This window comes from Macrobrachium rosenbergii, chromosome 31 (assembly GCF_040412425.1).
Source record: "Macrobrachium rosenbergii isolate ZJJX-2024 chromosome 31, ASM4041242v1, whole genome shotgun sequence".
NCBI lineage: Eukaryota > Metazoa > Arthropoda > Malacostraca > Decapoda > Palaemonidae > Macrobrachium > Macrobrachium rosenbergii.
The window spans coordinates 34,553,083-34,578,417 of NC_089771.1; the positions used below are offsets into that span (position 1 = coordinate 34,553,083).

Sequence of the window (25,335 nt, forward strand, 5' to 3'; positions counted from 1 at the left end):
TTCTCTGCTCGTGGCGCAGAAACTTGCCAGAAAGGATTACAGAGAAGAAATGTTCGGTACAATTTGGAATTTTTCCGTAAACCAGAAGTGATTTCTTTCAGTTTCCGCGTAGAAATTGTGGTACTTGATTCGAAAAATCTGGATTTGCAATGTATTGGGAAAGCCTCAAGAACATATAAATTCTTCACTCGAATAACAGTTTAAGAGAAAAGACATAATAAGACCTCTGTAAGCCTGCTTTGTACTGCAATAACGGTCTAATAGTGAAACTTTACAATACTATGGAAATGGCTATCTTATCAAAACAGGAAAAGTAAATATTTCATTATATCGCAGTCTCGGTATAATGTGAACTTAGTTTCGTGTGCAAAATTTACCAAAAATTTGAACTCGTAAGAAAATTTCATCATTAATGAGGAGCAGTATGGAAATCCCATTAGTAAAATAAAATAAAATGACTTGATAGTTAACATTACATTGTATAAATCTCTGCAACTGATCAATAATCAATGATCAAGCAAGGGAAAATTATGAGCAAAGCAAGAATGACTAAAACGAACAGTGTATCTGTTGTTAAATGGATTGAATGTTAAATTGTAAACGCGAATTTAACATAGCCATGTTAAATAATTATGAACACATGTTACATAAAATAAATCATGAAAAATAGAAGATAAGAAGTAAAGTATTCATTCTATAACTAGTAAGCAAATATACTTTATTATGAAGAACGGCCAAAATCATACTTGAAATACATTATAAAGTTTTCCAGATATTCTCTTTTATATTAAACCATCTCGCAGTGCATCGAAATAAAATATTACCCCTCTGGGCATTTTTATAAAATCTTTTTATTTCAAAGCTCACGACTTTCTGACAATATAAACAGGCAGAAAATAAAGGATAAGCTGGACTGTAAAACACACACACACCACACACGCACACACACACACACACACATACACACACATATATATATATATATATATATATATATATATATATATATATATATATATATATATATATATATATATATATATATGCATGCTAATTGCATACATCTCTAATTACACGTAAAATCTGTCACATTCATCACTTTCGATATAAACTGGTGATTAAAAAACTGATGACTTTAATTATGTAATCAAGTGATAATTCAATAGTTGATAAGTTGATATAAAACTGAATGGTTGCAGTTGGGGTGGATGTATTCAATCCTCAACAAACAATAATCATCCTGATCTGATATAAGTAATTGCAGAGTGAATGCATGATTCATAGATCATTACATTGATATGAATATATAATCAGTTATAATGCTCTGATGAAAATGCAAGTGGAGAGTCCATTACTTTATCCAGTAAATTGGAATTTCATATTTGCCTTGGCAATACATTATCCGGAAAAAGTATCATACAAAATCATGATTGTTTCATCTGCCCGTGGATTTTCATATTCGGGGAAAAGTGTTTTCAAAATTATTTGTTCGTTTTCTTTATTTTTACTTTGGTTTCATACTTTAGAAAATACTGACTTATAGTCAGACGTTTTAACTGAATTGAATGTAGAATTTAGGCTAAAGGCCAAGCACTGGGACCTACGAGGCCATTCAGCGCTGAAACGGAAATTGACAGTAAAAGGTTTGAAAGGTGTAACAGGAGGAAAACCTCGCAGTCGCACTGTGAATTAATTGTTAGGAGAGGGTGGTAAGTTAGGATGGAAGAAAGAGAATATGAAAGGAGGTACAGTAAAAGGAACGAAAGGGGTTGCAGCTAGGGGTCGAAGGCACGCTGCAAAGAGCCTTTAGTGATGCCTACAGCGCACCGCAAGAGGCGCACTGACGGCACTATCCCCCCTACGGAGATCTGATGTTTTAAACTGTCCCCGAAATTTTCAAGCCGGTATGATGCAAAACCATCTGGATATTTATGTACAGTAGATCAAAGCGGTGATGATATGAGAAGTAAAAGTGAGAGCAATAACTATATATAAAATAGCACAGAATATGGATTTATAATTAAAGAAGATTCCACGGACCAATTATTATGAGAAAATAAATAAGTACAGCTCATTAATAAAAGGCATATTTTTATTGACATAGTCCAGCCAGGGAGGAAAATTATCCCCTATTTTAATTAGATTATTCAGTTGTGCGTTGAAAGATGGTTAGCTGATTTATGTGAACTGGAGCACAGAGGAACTATGATCATAGATGTCGTTTTAATTGAAAAAAAAAAGTAATTAGTAATGATTTTAACCAATTCATGTGTGAAGAGAAAGGAGTGATAAAGGATATAGTGCATCAGCTATTTCACGCTAATGCAAGCATGACCATGTGATGTTTTCACTTTGTGTTCATATGTGTGTGCGTTTGTGACTGAGAGAGAGAGAGAGAGAGAGAGAGAGAGAGAGAGAGAGAGAGAGAGAGAGAGAGAGAGAGAGAGAGAGTGACTAAATCCCGTAAATGGCTCACCATTTCTGGTTCTTTGAAAATTATGTAGCGATTCGTTTGAAGCTATCCCCGCATTCTGCCTAGGGTTTACCTTTAATGTTTCTCCCATTAAAAGAATCAGAGATTTATTACTTAGACAGGAGAGACTGAGATAAGAGAATAGAGAGAGAGAGAGAGAGAGAGAGAGAGAGAGAGAGAGAGAGAGAGAGAGAGAGAGAGAGAGAGAGACTGGAAGGAATCACATTTTGTCAGAGCGGAACAAGGAAAGGGAGAGGTAGCGATGGACAGGGTGGTAATTAAGAAGCAGAGAGAGAGAGAGAGAGAGAGAGAGAGAGAGAGAGAGAGAGAGAGAGAGAGAGAGAGAGAGTGGTAGGAATCACATTTTGTCAGTGCGGAACAAGGAACAGGAGAGGTAGGCGCAATACACACACAAGTAAAATAACAATGCCTGGGTATGAAAATTTTTTCTGGACATAAATTATTTCACAACATACCCTCATAGGTGTGATGTACTGGGCATTAGTATATGATGTCACGGGGTACAGTTCAGATTTTCATTTTAGCCAATTATGCTGAATAAAAATGCATTCAACTTGTGAACTTTATGAAACAAGTAAAAAATGCGCCGAAGAGTCTTCGGGATTTCGGCGCAATCGAGTTTTTTGTACAACGTATAATCAAGGCCACCGAAAATAGATCTGTCTTTCGGTGGTCTCGGTATAATGCTGTATAAGCCGCGGCCCATAAAACTTTAACCACAGCCCGGTGATGGCCTATCCTATATCACTGCCAGACGCACGATTGTGACTAACTTTAACCTTGTAAATAAAATAAAAATAATTAAGGCTAGGGGTCTGCAATTTGGTATGTTTGATGACTGGAGGGTGGATGATCAACATACCAATTTGCAGCCCTTAGCCTCAGTAGTTTTTAAGATCTAAGGGCGGACAGATAATGTGCGGACAGAAAAAAGTGCGGACGGACAGACAAAGCCGGCACAATAGTTTTCTTTTCCAGACAAATAAAAAGTGAATATCATCAGAAATTCCCGTACGAAATGTTTCTGGTTATTAAGTCTTACAAACGAAAATAAAATAAAAATTAAACTACCAATTTCCAGAATTTAAATGAATACTATAATAAAATGGTTCTTACCAGCGATTTTCGTTCTGAAATCCCTGCAGTCATCTACATAACTTATGCAAACTAATTAATCTCGAGAACTCATAATGATAAAAAATCGATGTAACATTTGATAAAGTTCAAAATTAATTCCGCTGGCAATCAGTGAACTTCATAATTCAAATATGATTTTTATAACGGAGGAATGAGAAATATTTCGGCAAAGTTTTAAATTGTAAATCTTTGGGAGTCTTGAAATGAAATGTTTGTAATTTCTTTTTTTTATTTTTACTACTACTTATAATAATAATAATAATAATAATAATAATAATAATAATAATAATAATAATAATAATAATAATAATAATTACTGAACAATCCCAACTAGGATAAGTATAAAACAAAGTGATAATAGTGCAAATTTGGAAGGCAGACCCAGCGAGTGCCATGGAGTCGAATCCAATATATATATATATATATATATATATATATATATATATATATATATATATATATATATATATATATAATCAAAAAGGTCTTAGCATAATAGTCACCCTACCGGTTCTCAGCAAAATCTTATTAGCCTCTTTCCAACTCTGGTTGGAAGAACCACACTCGTGTAACTCCAAAGTTCCCAATTTACTAATATGCTAAAGTATATTAAGACACAGTAAGCTTTTGACAGATTGCGCTCATCCATCCGGTTCTCGCTGGGGAGCCGAACTGGCCCCAGTAACGTCAGAACTGAAAACTGGGACGGTATACAATGCACAAGCAAAAAATTACAACGCTGTTCTTAACATGAGCTTCAGCAGACAAAGCAGAGTTAGTCTCCACACAGGATGGAAGTCAACAACCTTTCATAAAAGTCCTGAAAGCCAGGAGAAATGAAATCATTTACCCAGAATGACTGAAGAGTGAACAGACCCATCTCTTGTTTGTATGACCATTCATGACAGTTTTGCGTCGATTTAAAATAATCCTGCAGACCTTTTGTACGACAAATGCATCCATATGATTAAACTCACTTCAAAGGTCCCGGAAATCAGATACCGCTGATTCGTTGTAAGTTATTCTTATCAAATGGTAAGTTATTTCCGAAATAAATGAGAGGATGATTCAGGCATCAAAGTGGGCAGGTTCATTATGGCTGCCTTTGATATTAAAATTTCTCTCTGTAAAACATCGTGACAATTAGCAATGTGCCTAAATTAGTAAATGTACGTACCAACAATAGTCAGCTTCGAGTAATGTAATTCTTGGAATGAACTCCAAGCGATGAGAGGGCGTAATCGACTAGCTTATTTGGCAAAGTTTTTTTATGCTCATTATCGCTTCAGTAAAAGAGAAAATGGTAATTCAAAATGTAAAAGACAAAATGGTAATTCAGAGAAAAAGTGAAAGAGAAATTGGGTAATTCGGATAAAAAGTAAAAGACAAAATGGAAATTCAGATAAAAAGTGAAAGTGATGATGGAAAAAACAATTTAGAGAATAACGTGTGTGTGTGTGTGTGTGTGTGTGTGTGTGTGTATATATGTATATATATATATATATATATATATATATATATATATATACATATATATATATATATATATATATATATATATATATATATATATATATATATATATATATATATATATATAGAGATAAAAGGTCTCAAGATATACTGTAAGTCAACCGGGGAAAAAAAAATTACAAATGTCTACGTAGAAAAAAGTGGGTATAAGGAATCTTATGATAAGCAGTGAGAGAGAGAGAGAGAGAGAGAGAGAGAGAGAGAGAGAGAGAGAGAGAGAGAGAGAGAGAGAGAGAGAGAGAGAGAGAGAGGCATATGAGAAGTGTCTCCTTTCACTGCATCCACTCAGAGTTTACGAGCCGTTTATATCCTTAAGTGTCTATAAAGGCTGAAGACTCCCTTGGGAGGTGGCGGGCGTTATCTCCGAAAAAAGCCGGAGAACTAATCTTCCCGTGCGGTTTTTGAAGTAGAAAGGTCTGTTTTTTATCTTTTTTTGTCACAGAAGAAAAAGACACCAGTATAGGACGTGGCTATATTGATAGGACCCTGTAACTTTGTCAATTTATTCATTATTATTCATTTTTTTTTTGGTGCAATTATCGCACTGACAGTAGAGAGGTCTGTTTTTTTTGTCACAGAAGAAAAAAGTCACCAACAGAGGACGTGGCTATATTAATAGGACCCTGTAACTTTGTCAATTTATTCATTATTATTTTTTGTAACGACTGCACTGAAAGTAGAGAGGCCTGTTCTTTTTTTTTTTTGTCACAGAAGAAAAAGTCACCAACAGAGGACGCTAGTATGTTGTTGGTCAACATAGTCCTGTAACTTTGTCAATTTATTCTTTTTTTTTTTTTGCAACTATCCCACTGAAAGTAGAAAGGGTTGCCTTTTTTTTGTCACAGAAGAAAAAGTCACCAGCATAGGACGTGGCTATACTGATAGTCAATATAGTCCTGTAACTTTGTCAATTTATTCTTTTTTTTTGCAACTATCCTACTGAAAGTAGAAAGTTTTTTTTTTCCAAAGAAAAAGGCACCAGTATAGGTTGTGGCTATATTGACAGGGCGTTGCAACCTTGCCATTTTATTCATAATTAATTTTGCAATTTTTTCAATTATCAAGATTAGACCTCCACGGGATTCAACACTTTTTCCTTTTGTGTAATGCACAGGGGGGGGGGGTGTTAGTAAGGAAATTCATAATTCTTTGCAATTTTTTCAATTATTACGACTAGAATTTCTTGGGATTAAACATTTTTTTCCTTTTATGTGATGCAGGGGCAGGGGAGGAATGTGAGAATATCGTAATTGGAACTGGTTTAGTGTGTGTGGGCTCTATAACCTCAATCTATAGCCTTCAAAAAAAATAAAAATTGAAACCTCTTTTATATCTTGAGAGAGATACTTCAAAAGTAGGAGACAAAATTTATCAAAGCGGGCAGCGACCATCAATTGCTGTCATGGGGCCTCTATGGGATACAAAGTTTTCTTTCACCCGTTTTTCCTTTTTCCTTTTCGTTTTATTTTTGCATGAAGTATATTGCTTCCCACTAAAGACAGTTTTTAATGGAAGAAGGTTAAGGCGCAGACTATCTCCTCGGATGATTCCGTGATGAGATCTAGTTTGCTGTTTGTTTATTTTGCGTAAAATGAAACGGACATTGGCGTATAGGTAATCAGCTTCCCTATATCAGTATATTCCTGAAGTGTAAATAGTTGTTTTAAAATAAAATACTGTGATATAAAATTGGGCTTTTTTTACTTAATAATACCAGTTTAACGACTGATCTGAAGAGACCTTCTATCTTATATATATATATATATATATATATATATATATATATATATATATATATATATATATATATACATATATATAAAAACATAAATAAATATTTATATATATATATATATATAATAAATAAATATATATATATATATATATATATATATATATATATATATATATATACAGCCCCATCTCAAAAAACTAAAAAGCAATACCATGCACGGAAATAAGCAGTGGACCAAAATCATAACCGCATCGCATATTCATATCCTTCTATGAACCGTTTGGAAATCCTTAAAAAAAAAAAAAAGCTGAACCGTACTCAGTAAAATTCCAGGGAAAAGAGTAAAAGTCCCATGAGAAATATTTCAGTAAAATGACTTTTCTTCGAACCCACATTCATAACGAGATAAAATTCCCCTGGCGATGTGGCATATTTCACAAAGAGAGAGAGAGAGAGAGAGAGAGAGAGAGAGAGAGAGAGAGAGAGAGAGGAGAGATTTGAGAAACGTCTCTATTTTTTATTTTTCACGCGAGATGTCGTGCATAAAAAAAAAAAGCTCCGTCGCTTTATTTATTTTTCTCCAAATGTTCGTTTAACATTATGGATTTTCAAAAAAAAAAAATTTTCCTATATGTCAGAGTGAAAAATTCTCCGTCGTTGAAATGTGGAAAAAAGTTTATTGTCGCTGAATTTCTTTTTTTTTTTTTTTTTTTTTTGCATTCTCACGGAAGGCGTTTACTGTTTTTCTTTTATCGAGCATAGCTGAACAAATGGAATAATAATAATAATAATAATAATAATAATAATAATAATAATAATAATAATAATAATAATAATAATAATAATAATAATAATGTTTTCTATCTTCTAATTCTTAGTGTTGTGTATTTTCCACATTCTGTTGCTTTAACGAACCCATCTAGCTTAGCTGAACAAAATGGTAAAATTCTGAATAATAATAATAATAATAATAATAATAATAATAATAATAATAATAATAATAATAATAATAATAATCCATCTAGCATAGCTAAAAAAATGGTAAAATTCTGAATAATAATAATAATAATAATAATAATAATAATAATAATAATAATAATAATAATTAACAGCCGCGCAAATGCTACAATTCTGTCCAATTTAAACTCGACCTCGCCACATAATCTCAAGGACCCACTTTTCGACATTGTTCTTGTTATCTGTGTATGTGTTGTGTTCTGTCCCTTGAGGAACTTCACGTTTAACCTAGGAAAGGGGCGGGAGGTACCAAGGCTGCCTTGTCTAAGAGGCCTTCTCGAGAGGCCCCTAGTGGATACTTCCACGGGCAACACGACCGTGAAATCCTTCGGGGGAGTTGGGATAAGAAGGAGTTGTCTGGGTGAAAAAGTTTTAAGTGGTGGTAGTAGTCCCTGTGTACGGATTCACACACACACATACACACATACACATGCACGCTCACACGCAGAGACTTGGTAAATAAAATCAAAGGGAATAAAGAATGGAAATTTACAGGCAAAGCTGTTTTGCGTCTCAAACTGTTGTCAGAGAATATTAAAAGTAAAAGTAAGGAGACTTATGTTGGTATGATCTTGTACACACACACACACATATACACATACACACACGTCCACTCACTTTTATGTATGTATGTATGTATATGTATATATATGTGTGTGTGTGTGCGAATTACCGTACCTTTTATAGTAAATAAATAAAGGATGAATCACTAATATGAAAATGACAAGCGTCAGTGCACGTGTGTATATATATGTATATATATATATATATATATATATATATATATATATATATATATATATATGTGTGTGTGTGTGTGTGTGTGTGTGTGTGTGTGTGTGTGTGTGTGTGTGTGTGTATCTATAAGGACAACTGAGTCTCAACAAAACTATTAGAGAAGTCACGAAAAGAAATTGGCATTTGAACAAAGTAAGAATATGCAATAAAAAAAATTGAAACGAACGTAGTTACCGGATGGATTATGATACACTATCCAACGGTATACTTGCTAAGACGCCTATGAAGATAACGGCTGAAGTAACAAATGTCTAAGAATAGCTTCTAGGAAACAACAAACTGCATGTGAAGGTGATAAAAAATCTCGTAGCGAAAATCTCCCAAAAAGAAAATACAAATACCAGGATATGAAAGTTGCTATTATAACGAAAAAAGAAAAATCAGTAAGAATAGAACTCTGTCTATGAATAGTTTCTAGAAAACAGCAAATTGCAAGTGAAGATGAGGAAACAACATAATTCGAAAAATCCCCAAAAAGCAAAACACAAAAAACAAAAACAAGCATAATAGCAAAATTACAGAAAAAGAAAACACAAAAAATATAAGAAAGTTGTTGTTAGGACGAAAAAGAAGAAGAAAAAAGAACAGAAAGAACACATCTCCAAAACTGTATCACCAAAGGAAAAGAAAGAACAAACGCAGCAAGAATCGAGAGACGTTCTGAAGCACGAGTGTTTGTCTATCTCGAGCAGCGAGATTACAGTGCGCCATCTTTGATCGCGGGAGAGCACTTCACGGCCATACTCGGGAGATGCATCAAGGGGTATAACAGGCCTCTTGAAGTGGTTTAATGGCTGAGGGGGAATTAAGAGAATGAAGGAACCGAAAGTGAAGAACACTGAGGCTAACAGTCTTCCTGAGATATGCGGGTGTAAAGGGAATATTGTTTATACCAAGGCCGAGAGAAAGAGAAGGTCTGTTCACTTCCTCCCTCAAAGATCCCCCATGTAGGCGGAGCTTTGTCTACCTCCTTATTGCGTCAGCAGGAGGATTGCTGTAGTGAGCAGGTACCTCTAAGATACGTCATCACCTACGTAGTTACCCCAGGTGGGAGGCGGCGACTCCACCCAGCTGGGTAGACCTTGTTTCTCTTGGCCTTGGTTTATACTAAATGCACCTGAGCAATGAATCAGAAAACATAATTATCAGATTGTTTAATGAGGAACTTAAACCTAATCTCAGCCTAGTAGCTTATTTAGTGTTGTGAAAAGGTATGCTGTATTAGCTAAGTAGAGGACAGTAAGTCGAAAGGCCTAGCACCACTCCGTTGTTTCACTTTCCTTCGTGGCATTTGCCTTTATATTTATATATTCATCACGTTCCATATTTTAGTGATTTAGTTATACAACGCAAAATGGCTGAAAATAAACCAAACAAAAAAAATAGTGGAGTGAGTGATATGCATAAATAATTTTTTGAATAACGGAAAGGATAGATATTTGATATGAACCTAGAAACATCCCAGTTCGCTGGTTTTATTTCCGCATTAGGAACTGTGTAAAGATACACTGTCGAGGCCGCTGCATTAAATAAACATATTAATAAGTATGCAAATGAGAAAGGGGAAGAGGATTAGAGGCGCAAAGCTTCGACGAGGAAAGCTATCTTTTATTGGGAGACATGGTTGTTAGCAGAAAAAGTATGATGTATATATGTGTATATATATGTATGTATGTAATGTATATGTATATATATATATATATATATATATATATATATATATATATATATATATATATATAAAACATTAAATCGTTTCCCTTCCAAAGGTAACTTCCTACAAAATGTATTGCGGTCACTGACACATTCATACTTCATTTGCATGAAAATTCTCCTTCCTTCAAAATTTATTACTCTCTCTCTCTCTCTCTCTCTCTCTCTCTCTCTCTCTCTCTCTCTCTCTCTCTCTCTCTCTATAGTTCAACCCCATCCGAAATTCCATTGCACCAACAGCCCTTCACCGAGGGCGGAAAATCCCTTCTCTTCATGTAAAAAAAAAAAATTATCCGTTTTCTGGAATATTTCCGTCATTCATTTTTATCTCTCGGGTTCCATTGCTTTTTCTTCGTCGAAATATTCATGCCCTATTTTTTTTTCTATTCTCTGGAATGACTGTTATTTTATATCGGATTGTCGATAATATAGTTGCTCGTCTTTCATTTCTTTTCATCATACTGAATAACAGAGGGCTGTAAGCTGTCTTTTGCATTTTCATTTTGCATTCCTGTATATTAAGTAATTTTATTCTTATATATATATATATATATATATATATATATATATATATATATATATATATATATATATATATAAAACTTTTGAAAATATGAAATATGCATTTTTCATTTTGCATTCCTGTATATTACATAATTTGTGTTCTAATATATAACATATACATATACATATATATTTTCATATATATATATATATATATATATAATATTGTATTATATATATATATATATATATATATATATATATACATATAAATACATACATATATATATATATATATATATACATATATACATTTTATCAAAAACCCCGACTGCAAAGTGAAAAAATGCAACAGACAGCTTACACCTCTCTTATTCAGCATGACAGAAAAAAATAAAAGAAGAACAAATATATTATCGAACATCCAAAGTAAAATGACAGTCATTCGAGAACGAAAAAAAAAAAAATAGCCTATGAATATTCGACGAGGAAAAAGCAATAGAACCAGGGTGGTAAAAATGAATAACGGAAAGAGTCCAGAAAAGTGGGGATACTTTTTTTTACATAAAGAGAGGGGAATTTTTTTTTTTTTTTTACACTCCGTGAAGGGCTGTTCATGGGATGGAATTTCGGATTGGGTTGAACTATGCAGTGTGATGAATTGAAGCATGGGGAATTTGAATGATTTACTATATGCATGTATATATAGTATATATATATATATATATATATATATATATATATATATATATATATATATATATATATATATATATATATATATATATATATATATATATATATATATATGAATTTTTGACTCACATCAGGATCAGAACCCAGGTCTTTCCATTGAAAGACGAGACCGCTGCCAACCAAGCAATAGAAAGACCTGGGTTCGATCCTGATGTGAGTCAGAAATTTATTTCTGTTCCACAAGGAATTGTGTGTTGATTGTTTCTATATATATATATATATATATATATATATATATATATATATATATATATATATATATACATATACATACATACAAAAACGATCACTTATCACATTCACACTTGACCTGCTGAATTATGGATCAAAACTTCTACAAAACAAAATTGCACCATGCTACCCTCTTCACATACAGAACGCGCTCACTGTCGATCGCCCATACAGACATTGCGCCACTCACCTCCGACCTTCGCTCCCACCCGTTTCCGGGATTCTGAGCCCTTTCGACAAAAATGTAACTACCTATGCATACGCTACGAAAGAGAGAGTTAGAAGTATAAAGGAACAAAGGGGGGAAATCCTAAAACACGGAAATCCTAAAACAAGGGAATCCTAAAACAAATGAACAAAGCCCGCACGTGTCTAACTCTATAAATCGGAAACAAATAATGCAATCGGGGAATAATAGATAAGCCAGCTTTACGGTTTCACAACTGATGCAAACAGCATAAATCCCGCAGAATCAACACCGCATCTGCATTCGAAACAGATTCTGTTATAAAGTGCTCCAAATGAAATGATACAGGGCCGTTCGGATGCGAGAATGTGATCGGGGCTCGCCTCATTTGAATTTCCCATTAGCTGTGGGCGAGATATAAAAACCGAACGGAGGGCGTTTCTATGTGCTCCAGTTAGCCGTGAGAGGAAAAAAAAAAAAGGATCCGTTAAAAGGTGATGAACTGATAAACAGTCTTTTGAATGACTGATAATGACTGGCCTTTGAAGTATAAAATTTATCAGTGCAGAAAGAGAAATGAAATGAGGTACTGTAATACAGAACCATGTTGTAGTAGTTTTCATTAATAACACACTAAATGCGCCGAAGTTTCTTCAGCGCAATCGAGTTTTCTGTACGGCCTCGGCCCACGAATCTCGGCCACGGTCCGGTGGTGGCCTCAGTCACGGCCCATAAGACTCAGCCACGATCCGGTGGTGGCCTGTGTTGTTGGTACCTCTGGCGGTGCCAGAAGTACGATTATGGCTAACTTTAACCTTAAATAAAATAAAAACTACAGGGGCTAGAGGGCTACAATTTCGTGTGTTTAATGATTGAAGGGTAGATGATTAACATACCAATTTGCAGCCCTCTAGCCTCAGTAGTTTTTAAGATCTAAGGGCTGACAGACAATGCCATTTCAATAGTTTTCTTTGACAGAAAATTAATACGCAAAATAAACATAAAGCTTTAACTTTCACAAAGACGGGAATGAATAGAAGAATGATGAAGACATTATTCGAAAATAAACATAAAAGTTCTCGAAACCCTTGATATTTTGACTTTCCCGGGCCTGGCACCGGTCCAGCATTGCTATTAATATCACGCTATTGGTGCTATTTGTCATAGCTAGGATCTGGGTGCAAACAGCAGAGAATTTTTCCGAGGGAAGATTTATGGATTCAATATTGTCTAATACAACATACATATATATATATATATATATATATATATATATATATATATATATATATATATATATATATTATATATATAAGTCCGATTCGATATATTTACCCCTGTGATTTTACTTCTAATCAATCAATCAATCAATCAATCAATGATAAAGTTGTATGAAAATCGACTATTGGAAATAATAATAATAATAATAATAATAATAATAATAATAATAATAATAATAATAATAATAATAATAATAACAACAACAAACCCCCGGAAGAAGAATAACCTTCAAGAAACTCCTACTACCCTTCTTCTTCTTCTTCCCACTTTTCTCAATCTCAATAACGTGCACGAGTCATCTAATCAGCAGTTAATGACTGACCATTATCGCTCACCGGGGTCTCATTTCATTTCGGGCCCAAGAATAATCTGTCTTCATTCCGCCGCTCCTTGATTAGTTTATGTTTAAAGATAGAAAATTCAACTTCATCACAGAAACCAGTTGAGGATTTTTTTTTTTTGTGTTTTTGTTTTATCAAAACTCGTTCTGTAATCTTTGTCCGATTTTGTGGTCAGGTAATTCGGATAATCAGCGAGGGATTTTTTTAGAAGGTAAAATAGCAAGGATCTTAGTATAATAAGATATATCGAACTTATATTTAATTTTATATTATTCCTTGATTTGCAGATTGGGTAAAATATATTGACGTCACATTTGGTGGGAAGTATTGATAAAAAAAATACATTCCAGGAAGATCCTTCCGCTTTATATTCATTAATGTGTGGGGATGGTGGAACAAGTGTAAAAAATTATGTTATAATCATCCAAGTGTCCACTTGGTCATCATATGGTACGTATATAACATCATATTTCCTGTTTTATTCAGTATCCTCTATTTCATAAATTGCCTAAATTATTTATCAACAATGAAGAAAGCTTTCATCATTACGTTTTCATCTCTCACCAACTTTCCCCTGAACTTAGTCCTATTTCAAGTGAGGAGGACTTTAAAAATTGGCCTGTTTCATTGTATCATCACTTTGAAGGGCAGAAACGCTTGTTTTTGCACGAGTTTTGAGTAGATATTGGTGTACTTCATAGCAGCAGCAGCAACAATATCAATAGTTCTGACTTCTACTGGTCGCATTTACCACATCTGCGTTGACACTGGCGTGGTGACTTCTTAACTTCTCGCTTTCCTTATATTTTAGTATCGGGTTTCCATAGAATTCCTTGAAAACCCAGAAAGAATACAGTATTGTAGGTTAAAGTTAACTGACAGACACGCAAGGGAAGGATAATACCTGCAGTCTACTACGTTTCCGTGTGTCGAAATCAGGTATATTTTTGCTACAATCAAAATAAATCCATTTTCATCATGGCAACATAATACAGTATAGGGTTTTTTTGTATGTTTGTTTTGTTTTCAATCATCTCGTTTCTATCGTGGTTTTTTTTCCCAGAAAAAAATATATCATTAGCATTCTGTCTTCGTATCAAATCATCTTTATCATTTTAGAAGACTTTCTTTTTCCTCTTTCTTTGTCCTCTCAGTGCAATTCCTCCTGGAGAGTTCCTTGGGCAGCAATAAAGCTCTTCACAATCGCAAGGGCTTATGGTCTTTATGATTAATTAGCCCAAATTGCGAAGGTCGCCAGGGGATAATAGACCAGCCACTGTGAAGGAGCTTGGGGTCGTGAGCGGTTGATTTCGATGGCAGGATTTGGGAATTAGGTCAGCGGTTCAAGGGTCCCAGTCAGAGAAGGATCTGAGGTGGGTGAGCTTTGAAATGGTGTTCTGGAGGAGAAATAAAAGATACTAAAAATATAGGATAGACCAGGAACTGACAGGAAAGGGGTTGATGTAACAAGTGTTCGCTGAAATCTAGAAGGCAATAAAAGATGAATATAATGGGCAAGGGGTGGAAGGACTGGGGAACGTGGATATTTAAAATAACTATACGGAATTGGAAACAGAGTTGAAACTGAAAGGGAGATGGTAATGATATTAAGGTTTGCTGGGAAAGAAACTTGGCAAATACGTTTATTAAATACAAATAATGAGAGTTAAGGAATTACCATCTCTTAATCCCTATTTTTAGGCGTCTACGTCCATCAAGACATAAAATTCAACTTCAAATCACCTTATATCTTTATAGCGCATCTTGATCATTCAAATGTCTTTCTGCAGATTTCCCAGAAACCATCGTTGTCGTCTGCATCCAACTTCCTAAAGCTACGGGGGCAAGTAAAGTCAGCTGTAATAATTCAGTGACACTCCCGATCTATTGCTGTACTTTAATTTAAGCCTGGAATTATGCAAATGAAATGGCGGTACTTCGCGTTTGGATTCGGTTACAACGGGTTGCCGGGATTATAAACCAACAAATGGCTAAAGTCAGCAATCTCTCTCTCTCTCTCTCTCTCTCTCTTCCAGACACACATAGACGCACGCAAAACCAGTACTTATTGTGATAGTTCACAGAACTGAAAAGATCATAGGACATGTTAACTAACTCTACATTCCTCTAATATATATTACTTTTGTTAGCTCTTTGCGAGTGAGGGACTACCTAATGATAATGCATCCTAATAATATATAGCCTTTTTATAATAAATGCCTTTTATCTAATAACATGAAAAGAATGCTATTTGATCCCTGTCTAGTATACTAGTACGTGTGGGCTCAGTCTGCTGTGTGGGTTCACCATCAATCTCTATTCAATCCCTGAATTTTATTCACATATGCTTGTGAGTAGTGTAATATCTGTGTGTGTGTGTATGTGTATGTGTATATATATACATATACATATATACATATATATACACAAATATTTCACTACTCAGAGAAGCGATCTGTTCCGAGTTGTAAACTAAATATTTAACTTTTGCCAGAAAAAAAACTGGGTACGTGCACTGAATTAATAAAAGTGCGTTTCCATTAATACTTTTGTTTTCGAAGCCATAAGACTTGATTGCAAAATGAATTACTGGACTGGATAAACACAATCTGATTTGCGTTTATCTCTTTTAAATGTTTTTGCATATTACTCAATTCTGGTGTTTCAGGGAATTGGGGGAATATTTAAAAAGGTTTTTATGATTTGCACTTATCTCTTTTAGCTATTTTGCATATAAGTCTGTTCTACTGTTTCAGGGAATTGGGGAATATTTAAAAAGCTTTTTATGATCTGCACTTATCTCTTTTAACTTTTTTTCATATTACTCAATTTTGGTAGTTTCAGAGAAATGGGGAATATTCGAAAAGTTTTTTTATGAATAAATTCCAAATAACGCTGAATCAACAGATTCACTTACGGGTTACATAAAACACACAAAAGAAAGTTTGCGTTCGATGAATGACTTGAGAACAAGCCAGTTTTAGTTCCCCTGAATGAAAATTTTCACTTGGGAGTTGCAACGGTTTGCCTTTGATATGTCAAGAGACTCTTAAGAACAAGCCAGTTTTTTTGGCAAAAACTCCTCTGAGCAAACCTTTCGGTGGATGTTTTTAAATAAGACTTCGCAGGCTCAGTCGTTCTGCTTTGTTATCTATCATTTTATAAATGTTAATTTTGTAGCAAAGTGGCGTCACGAGAACCCTGACTTGAACTCCATAAGTATTTCATTTGCTAATGTGATAATGAAAATTTCTTCACAAAATTGTTTATCACCTGATAACACTGATACGTTTCTTATACATCTTTAAATGCTCGCGCACCCAGATATTATCTAGTATTTACATAACGACAAAGCGAAAATAATTCTCTGAAAACAAAATGTAAACTGAAAATTTCTCTCGAACTGGAAACAAAAGTCAGTACAAGAATTCTGAGTAGAACATACCAGCTCCTGTATCTCAAGACCAGACACTTTTCGACCAGAAATGGAGACCAAACGGTTATAACTTTTGGACTAAGTATGCCCAGTTATTTGAAACCCTTATATTATATTTTTGTGGCCAGTGCTCCAAAGGGAAGAGTCCAGTTTCCATTGCTATCAGTTCAAGGTAAAGAAGATTTGTTTGTGAAGTATAATATACCAAAAGGTGCCGAATACCTATTTTTCCTCTAACTTATTAGTGTGAATTTGACCTTTGACCCTTGAGTCTATCATACATGTATGTCCATCACGGCGTTTGATCATACAATTTGAGAATATATGGGCGTGTTTGAAAGGTTGACCAACATGATTGAAGAATGATAAACGTGTTTGATATTAATCAATTGCAGTGTGTGGCAGTGTATGATCAATCACGATGACATGCATATTTGATGGTGTTGAATTCAGTCACCCCCATATCTTCAAAGACTTATACTCACAGTTGCTCTTTCTCCCCAACGTTAAACCCCTAATGAGATCAAATACTCCTTTTTTATATACTCTCTTTTTCTTTCCTAATCTCCTTTACCTTTACTTTCATTTCCACTCTTCCTTCAAGCACACTTCCCAGCCATCATCCCCGAGACCTCTTGTTCCTTTCTGGGCAAGCACTCCGCGAATGCTTCCCGCTAATTCAGCCTTCCCTTCCTCAACAGGCTTCGCGCTTTTGAAAGCGTTATTGCACTCTTTAATGCATAATTGCGCCTCTGAATAAGTAACCGCTCGAGCACGCACTCGAGTCAGGATGGAGGTCCTGCTTAAAGCTGAGTGGATTTAAGGAAATTGTAGTGGGTAGAGCAGCTAGATTTTTTAATTTTTATTTTGTGCTTTTAATTTTTTATACATTTTCTTAGCAAACGCTTTTCTGCACTTAGAGACACACCATTGCTCTTTTACTGAAACACCTGATTGATTCTTTTTCTTTATTCATATATATATATATATATATATATATATATATATATATATATATATATATATATACATCATACATACATACATACATACATACATATATATATATATATATATATATATATATATATATATATATATATATTTATATACATACATACATATATACATAAAACCAAGAAACAAAAGAGGCAAAATCATTACGGCTGAAAAGTAGAGCCTTCACTTCACATATCATATCATTTCCGGGAATCCGGATCAGTTACATAACAGGACATCACTGACTATGATGTAAGTGTCCTGACGTCTTCAATCTTGACGCTGAATAATGTCAAAGGTCGCCAAATACCAAGACTGACCACGCCGGAAACCATTCGTTATTGACGTTGTGAGGTAAGGTCAAAAGGTCACCGGGCATGCCGTAACTACTTCACGTAAGTATGAAAAGAAGAAGAAAAGAAGAGTTATAATTTCATGATTCAAAATAATTGAATTGCGACTCACAGAATGATGTAGAGATTGTCTCTGTTTTTTCACTTCGAGAGAAGAGAAATTTATGAGTATCTGTAAAGAAAAAGTATTAGCTTTCAACTCATTGGTAGGACTGTTTTTAAAAAAAAATCTCTCTCTCTCTCTCTCTCTCTCTCTCTCTCTCTCTCTCTCCTCTTCATTTCAGTTCCTCATTTAAAACTTTTACGATGTTTATACATACGAATATTATGCAGAAGCATTTAAACCCTATAGAACTTTATAATAAAGGTACATAATTTCAAAAGGAAAACTGGAGGAAGAGATAAGTATTGATATGATATCCTGAATACGATTCCAACTATATTTTTATCTGATTGATTTTTAGAATTTTTAACAGTTAGAATATCGGCAAAGCTGTATGAGCGAACCGACCCATGAAACTTTAACCACTGCCCGGTGGTGGCTTATCCTAAATAGTTGCCAGAAGCACGATCATGGCTAATCCTTAACATTAATAAAATAAAAACCTCGAGGCTAGAGGGCTGCAATTTCTTAAGTTTGATGACTGGAGGTGGATGATCAACATACCAATTTGCAGCCCTCCAGCTCAGTAGTTTTTAAGATCTGAGGACCGACAGAAAAAAGTGACAGAAAAATGTGCGGACGTGACAGACAAGCCAGCACAATAGTTTCAAGAAAACTAAAAATCGAATGCTAAACTTAGGAACGAAACGAGAAGGAGAGAAGTAAAAGTTTATCCACGGTGCATTTTATATTAAGAAGGAAATTACATGAATTTTTTTTTTTTTGCAATGTTTGAATTTTTATAAAAAAAAAATTACTATCTGTAAGTCCAAGTGACAATTTTTTTTTTTTAATTTGAAGGTGTATGCATTCTCGTTTAGTTTTTTTCCAAGTATCGCATTAGTTTTCTATTCCTAAACGAGTTTTGATAAACTGGATAAATAAGGATTTCATTTAATGCCATATTCCATAAATGAAAACTAGACACTAAAAACAAGTCGTTTTAGAAAAATTCTGCCAATTTTGTAAGATACGAGCTATAAAGACGATGACCTTAGAGAGAGAGGGTCAGCAACATTTCAATTCCATATTGAAAAATTAGAAATTAAAAGAAATGATTTTAGAGAAATTCTATCAATTTTTAAGATACGAACTCAAAAGGCGATGACCCGAGAGAGAGAAGATCAGCTATATTTTAATTCCATGTTGAAAAATTAGAAATTAAAATAAATTATTTTAGAGAAATTCCGTCAGTTTTTAAGATACGGGCTCAAAAGACGATGAACTGACAGAGTAGGTCAGCTATATTTTAATTCCACATTGAAAAACTAGAAATTAAAAGAAATGATTTTAGAGAAATTCTGTTAATTTTTAAGATACGAACTCAAAAGGCGATGACCTAGGAGAATATGTCAGCTATATTTTAATTCCATATTGAAAAACCTAGCAATTAAAGAAAATTTAGAGACATTCTGTCAAGTTTTAAGATACGGGCTCAAAATGCGATGACCTGAGAGAGAAAGTCAGCTACATCTCAGTTCCACTCTTACAAAAATCCGCCTACATGCGACTGATTGTATTGCTATTAATCAAAGCTCCAAAGTTCAACCAATCACTGATGTGTAGGCAAGCTACTCATAGCACGTTGCCTCCGTGTCTCTCTGGATCCTTGTCGGGAATGAAAATAGCTACAGCTGGGCCATTCATGAACTGACACATCCATCCTATGACGTGTGGGTGTTCTGACGTCACTGTTTTGCTATAGGTCATGGTAGATTCTGATGCAAAGCCGGATATGTGTATGTTAGTAAGATTCAGGTCTCTCTCTCTCTCTCTCTCTCTCTCTCTCTCTCTCTCTCTCTCTGTCTATGTCAGTTTGTCTGACTCTTGTTCTGGTGTCTGTATCTGAATTAGAGATTGTCTAATATAGTATTATTAATTCTGAATAGGAGGAAGTAGACTACTGGTTACAGTGAACTAGATACTCAACTATATTTGTGGGTTATATATATATATATATATATATATATATATATATATATATATATATATATATATATATATATATATTTATATACACATATATATATATATATATTATATATATGTATGTATATATATATTTTTAAATATATACATATATACAGTATATAGATATATACACACATATTTATGAAATACAAATAATAATAATAATACTGTACATGTAATCAAAAACCGAACCTAGCTCTTCACAGCCCAATATTCATGTCATTGGAGAAAAGGCTTTAATCCTACAACGCCCGATTTCAATCAAACATGGCTGCTCCTCGTAGAGACATCTTGTTAACAAGTCCACGGATTAAAATTTACAACAGTTAATCCCTGTCTGCAATGTCCAGTGGATGGAAGACGAGGATGCTGTAGCATTTACGAACAGAAAATTCTATTCCCTTCTATTATATTCAATTAGAACGGTGACAAGTTAGTGGGAGTAAAAAAACACACACAAAGATAAAATAAAGATACATTTGTGTTGCTTCCATGTAAACTAGTCGATGACATATGCATTACAAAGTAAACAAAATTCAGCTTTATTCTCTTCATTTTATACCGTTCATATTTTTAGACTCTTTAGTTTTCTGTAAAAGAAAACTATTGTGCCGGCTTTGTCTGTCCGTCCGAAATTTTTTATGTCCGCACTTTTTATGTCCTTCGCCCTCAGATCTTAAAAACCACAGAGGCTAGGGGGTTGCAAATTGGTATGTTGATCATCCACCCTCCAATCATCAAACATACCAAACTGCAGCCCTCTAGCCTCAGTATGCCAGGCCACCACCGGCCCGTGGTTAAAGTTTCATGGGCCGCGACTCACACAGCATTATACTGAGACCACCGAAAGATAGATCTATTTTCGGTGGCCTTGATTATACAGTGTACAGAAAGCTCGATTGCGCCGAAGAAACTTCGGCGCATTTTTTACTTGTTTATTAACGAAATGTCTTCATATATCGTCCGGAAATAAATTGGTTCATATTTAATCTCACCTGAGCTGTAACGAAATATAGACTACAAAAACTACAAAACCTCATGTAATTCTATCTTTCCATTCAATAACAGGGGTTTGATTAAGTGTCACTCACCCGAAGGTAGGAAAAAAACTCTCACTCTTCAATAAATCAAACGAGCAATTTGTTGAAATCACTTATTTCAGCGCGCAGTGGAGAATATATGACCCTATACTTCATATGCTACAAAGGAGAAATACAATGTAAATAAATAAAATGTCACAAGTAAAAATACTAACTCATACACCAAACTACTATGTTTCCTATCGAAATTATATATATATATATATATATATATATATATATATATATATATATATATATATATATATATATATATATATATATATATATATATATATATATATATATACACGTAATTGGTTTCTGTATTTGTCTTAATATTCCAACGGAACAGCAATCAAGTTAAAAAAAGAGGCACTGAATATTATCGAAAATCTCCTTGCAGCATTATTTATATTGAGTTATCAATATACGAGCTAATTGGCCTGCTTAATTGATGCTAATCAACCCATGAATCATTAATGAAGCTCCAAGCAAAAGGGTAATAAATACATTCCTCTGGTCAGTAGCCCCAAAAAAGTGCTTGGAAAGCAGTGATAATCTCGTCTCAAATGAATCGCGAAATGGATTTTATTTGTAAGCAAATATTTTCAGCTAAATTAAACACTAATTATAATGCTAGCCGAATTAAGCAAAAGTACTGTTTCCAAAATGCATCTTTATTCGTTGAATGGACGTTATTTTGTGATTGGTATTTTAGTAATGTAGATTGGAAAACGTCGGTTTACGTAATTATTATTATTATTATTATTATTATTATTATTATTATTATTATTATTATTATTATTATTATTATTATTGAATCTAATCGAATTCACGAACTCGTCTTTAACAGGGGTACACATTCAGTCAAAAGTAATAAATTATGAATTCCTTATCAAAATTATTATCTGACAAATTATGCACACACACAAACACACACATACACACTTAATTCTATACATATATATATATATATATACATATATACACATTATAACATAAAATCACTATAAGGATTCTTCATCCCTAGCCAACCGAAACTTCTAAGTGTCAAGCAAGAGCTCCTCCCACTATGATGAAAGCAAATCTTTAATAAATCCTGTTGAGCAACCAACAGGAGCCCCCTCCTGCTGTTGTTCGCCAAGGGAACTAAAACAAGTGTTCCTCGTTTTCGTTCTCATTAAACCTCGCCATTGAGGTCAGAATATCCTCAGCCAAGAAGCCACCAGCGCAAGAACAAATCCACGAGGGAAAAGCGACTATTCTTCTCTCCGCAGAGAGCGCTCCTCCCATCTCTCACTCCATTCTTCTCTCCTTCCGAGGATTCTTCTCAGTAACACCTCCTCTCCTCTCTCCCCCACCAAGGACGCACAGCGTCAGCCTTTCATTCAACGCCAACAACAATAGACACAAACAAAGGCCATTTGAGAGGGAACGTTACCAGTTCATTTGCGGCGGAGGAGATTGGCCAAGTTTAAACCGGAATGGATTCCTTGCTGGAATGGATTCCTGCTGGAACTCAGCATGTGTTGTTTAATGGAGGCCCATTATCTCCTTCTCGTTTCTTCTGACTTCTTCGGATGCGTAGATCGACACACAGGGGCGCGCACAGACTTTCAGAAGGGCAGAGGCTCAGGTGGAAAAAAGGGCGCTCCCTGAGTTTTTGGAAATGAAACAAGGATATGACCTAATTAAATTATTATTTCTGACAAAAAGGGCATCTTAGCTATTAAGAAGGAAAAGGGCATGGGCTCAAGCACCCCAAGTACCCACCATCCCCCTTGAGCACGCCCCTGTCGACATAAGCTGCCCTTGAGCAGTCATTTAACTTTTTTGGGGATCCCGCAGGAGACGAGAAGAACCTTGCAAAAATTAAGAAATTCTTCTCCATGGAAGAACTCAAAGAATCGGCCTGGTCCGTCAGCTCATTATTTAGGAAACGGAACAAAGAGAATACAGATGGAAATAATTTTTATTTCTACTATATAATTATATTTTGTTCCAAAAGAAAACTATTTAAGGGTAACTCATTAGTGTTTTTTCATGAATGTTCTGACAAGCAGCAATCTTTCAACCTTTTCTCTATACGAAGTCCTCTCTTTTGCATTTCTTCTTCTTCTTCTTCTTCTGGTTCTTCTTCTTCTTCTTTATCTTCTCCTCTTTCTTCTTCTTCTTTTCCTTCTTTTCTCATTCTTCTTCTTCGTCTTCTCCTTCCCCTTCTTCTTCTCCTCCTCCTTCTTCTTCCTCTTCTTCTTCTTCTTTTTCTTCTTCTTCTTCTTCTTCTTCTTCTTCTCTTCCACTCCGCTTGACAGAAAAGTTTGCCTCAAGAAGTATCGTTGAAATTTTCTCATTAAAACTTAAAGCGATCATTGTCGCGAAGTTGCCGTCTGTAAAGTTCACGCTTGGAACAACTTAAATGATGCAAGACGAAGGAATTAAGACCCCCACAAAAGCCTCCGAGAGAAGGAGAGAGAGACAAAACAAGTTAAAAAATGCGTCCAAGTTTCTTTGGCGCAATCGAGCTTTCTCTACAGCCGCTACAGCGTATAATCAAGGCCATCGAAAATAGATCTATCTTTCGGTGGTCTCGGTATAATGCCGTATGAGCCGCCGCTCTTGAAACTTTAACCACTGAAAGATGGTGGCCTGTCTTATATCGTTGCCAGAAGCACGATGATGGCTAACTTTAACATTATTAAATAAAATAAAAAAAACTACTGAGGGTAGAGGGCTGCAATTTGGTATGTTTGATGACTGGAGGGTGGATGATCGACATACCAATTTGCAACCCTCTAGCCTCACTAGTTTTTATTTTATTTCAGGTTAAAGTTAGCCATAATCGTGCTTCTGGCAATGCTATAGTACAGGTCACCACTGGCCAATGGTTAAAGATTCATGGACCGCGGCTCATACAGCATTAAACCGAGACCACCGAAAGATAGGGATCTATTTTCGGTGGCCTTGATTATATGCTGTGGCAGAAATAGTTATCATCAGTCTCCTTCAGTAATTCATCTCCTTTAACATCTAACTCAGCCACTCTTCCTCATTCTTTAACATAGTTATCACCAAGTCTTGGTTTTCCACTGTCAGGCCAAATGTGATGACGGGCGTCTTATCTGCTCTAGGAAATTCTCCTCTCCCGCTGGTCGCTGTTGTTAATCGCATCAGGATTCTAATTGCTCTGGATCAGGCGTCATTAAACACATTAAAGATGAAGATTTTGACATTTCAACGTGAATGGCTTTCAAGGATTAGTCGCTTCTCAATCAGTCAAGGGACTTCCTTGTTTGAATGAATCGTCAGTTTTTAATGAGTATTTCGATCGATGGGTTTTATTGTGTCTGTTCATAAATCGGAAATGATGATACCCTTTACGGTTATTGAAACCATAATTTTCTGAGACCTTTCAGTGAACAATTCTTCCATCAAACCTAGGTAATACACATATAATATATATAATATATTATAACATCATAAATATAATATAGAATGATTACAGAAATTGAGACCATAATTTTCTGAGACCATTCTTTAAACAATTGTTCAAATATATATACCATATATTTATATATATATATATATATATATATATTATATACAA

At 34.6% G+C, this 25,335-nt stretch overlaps 1 long non-coding RNA gene across 1 annotated transcript in view; it reads right to left on the reverse strand.

Moving 5' to 3' along the window:
- The window catches only part of LOC136855537 (uncharacterized), a 185,515-nt gene that overhangs the window by 11,803 nt on the left and 148,377 nt on the right, over nt 1–25,335 (reverse strand). The gene's annotated exons all lie outside the window — the stretch shown is intronic.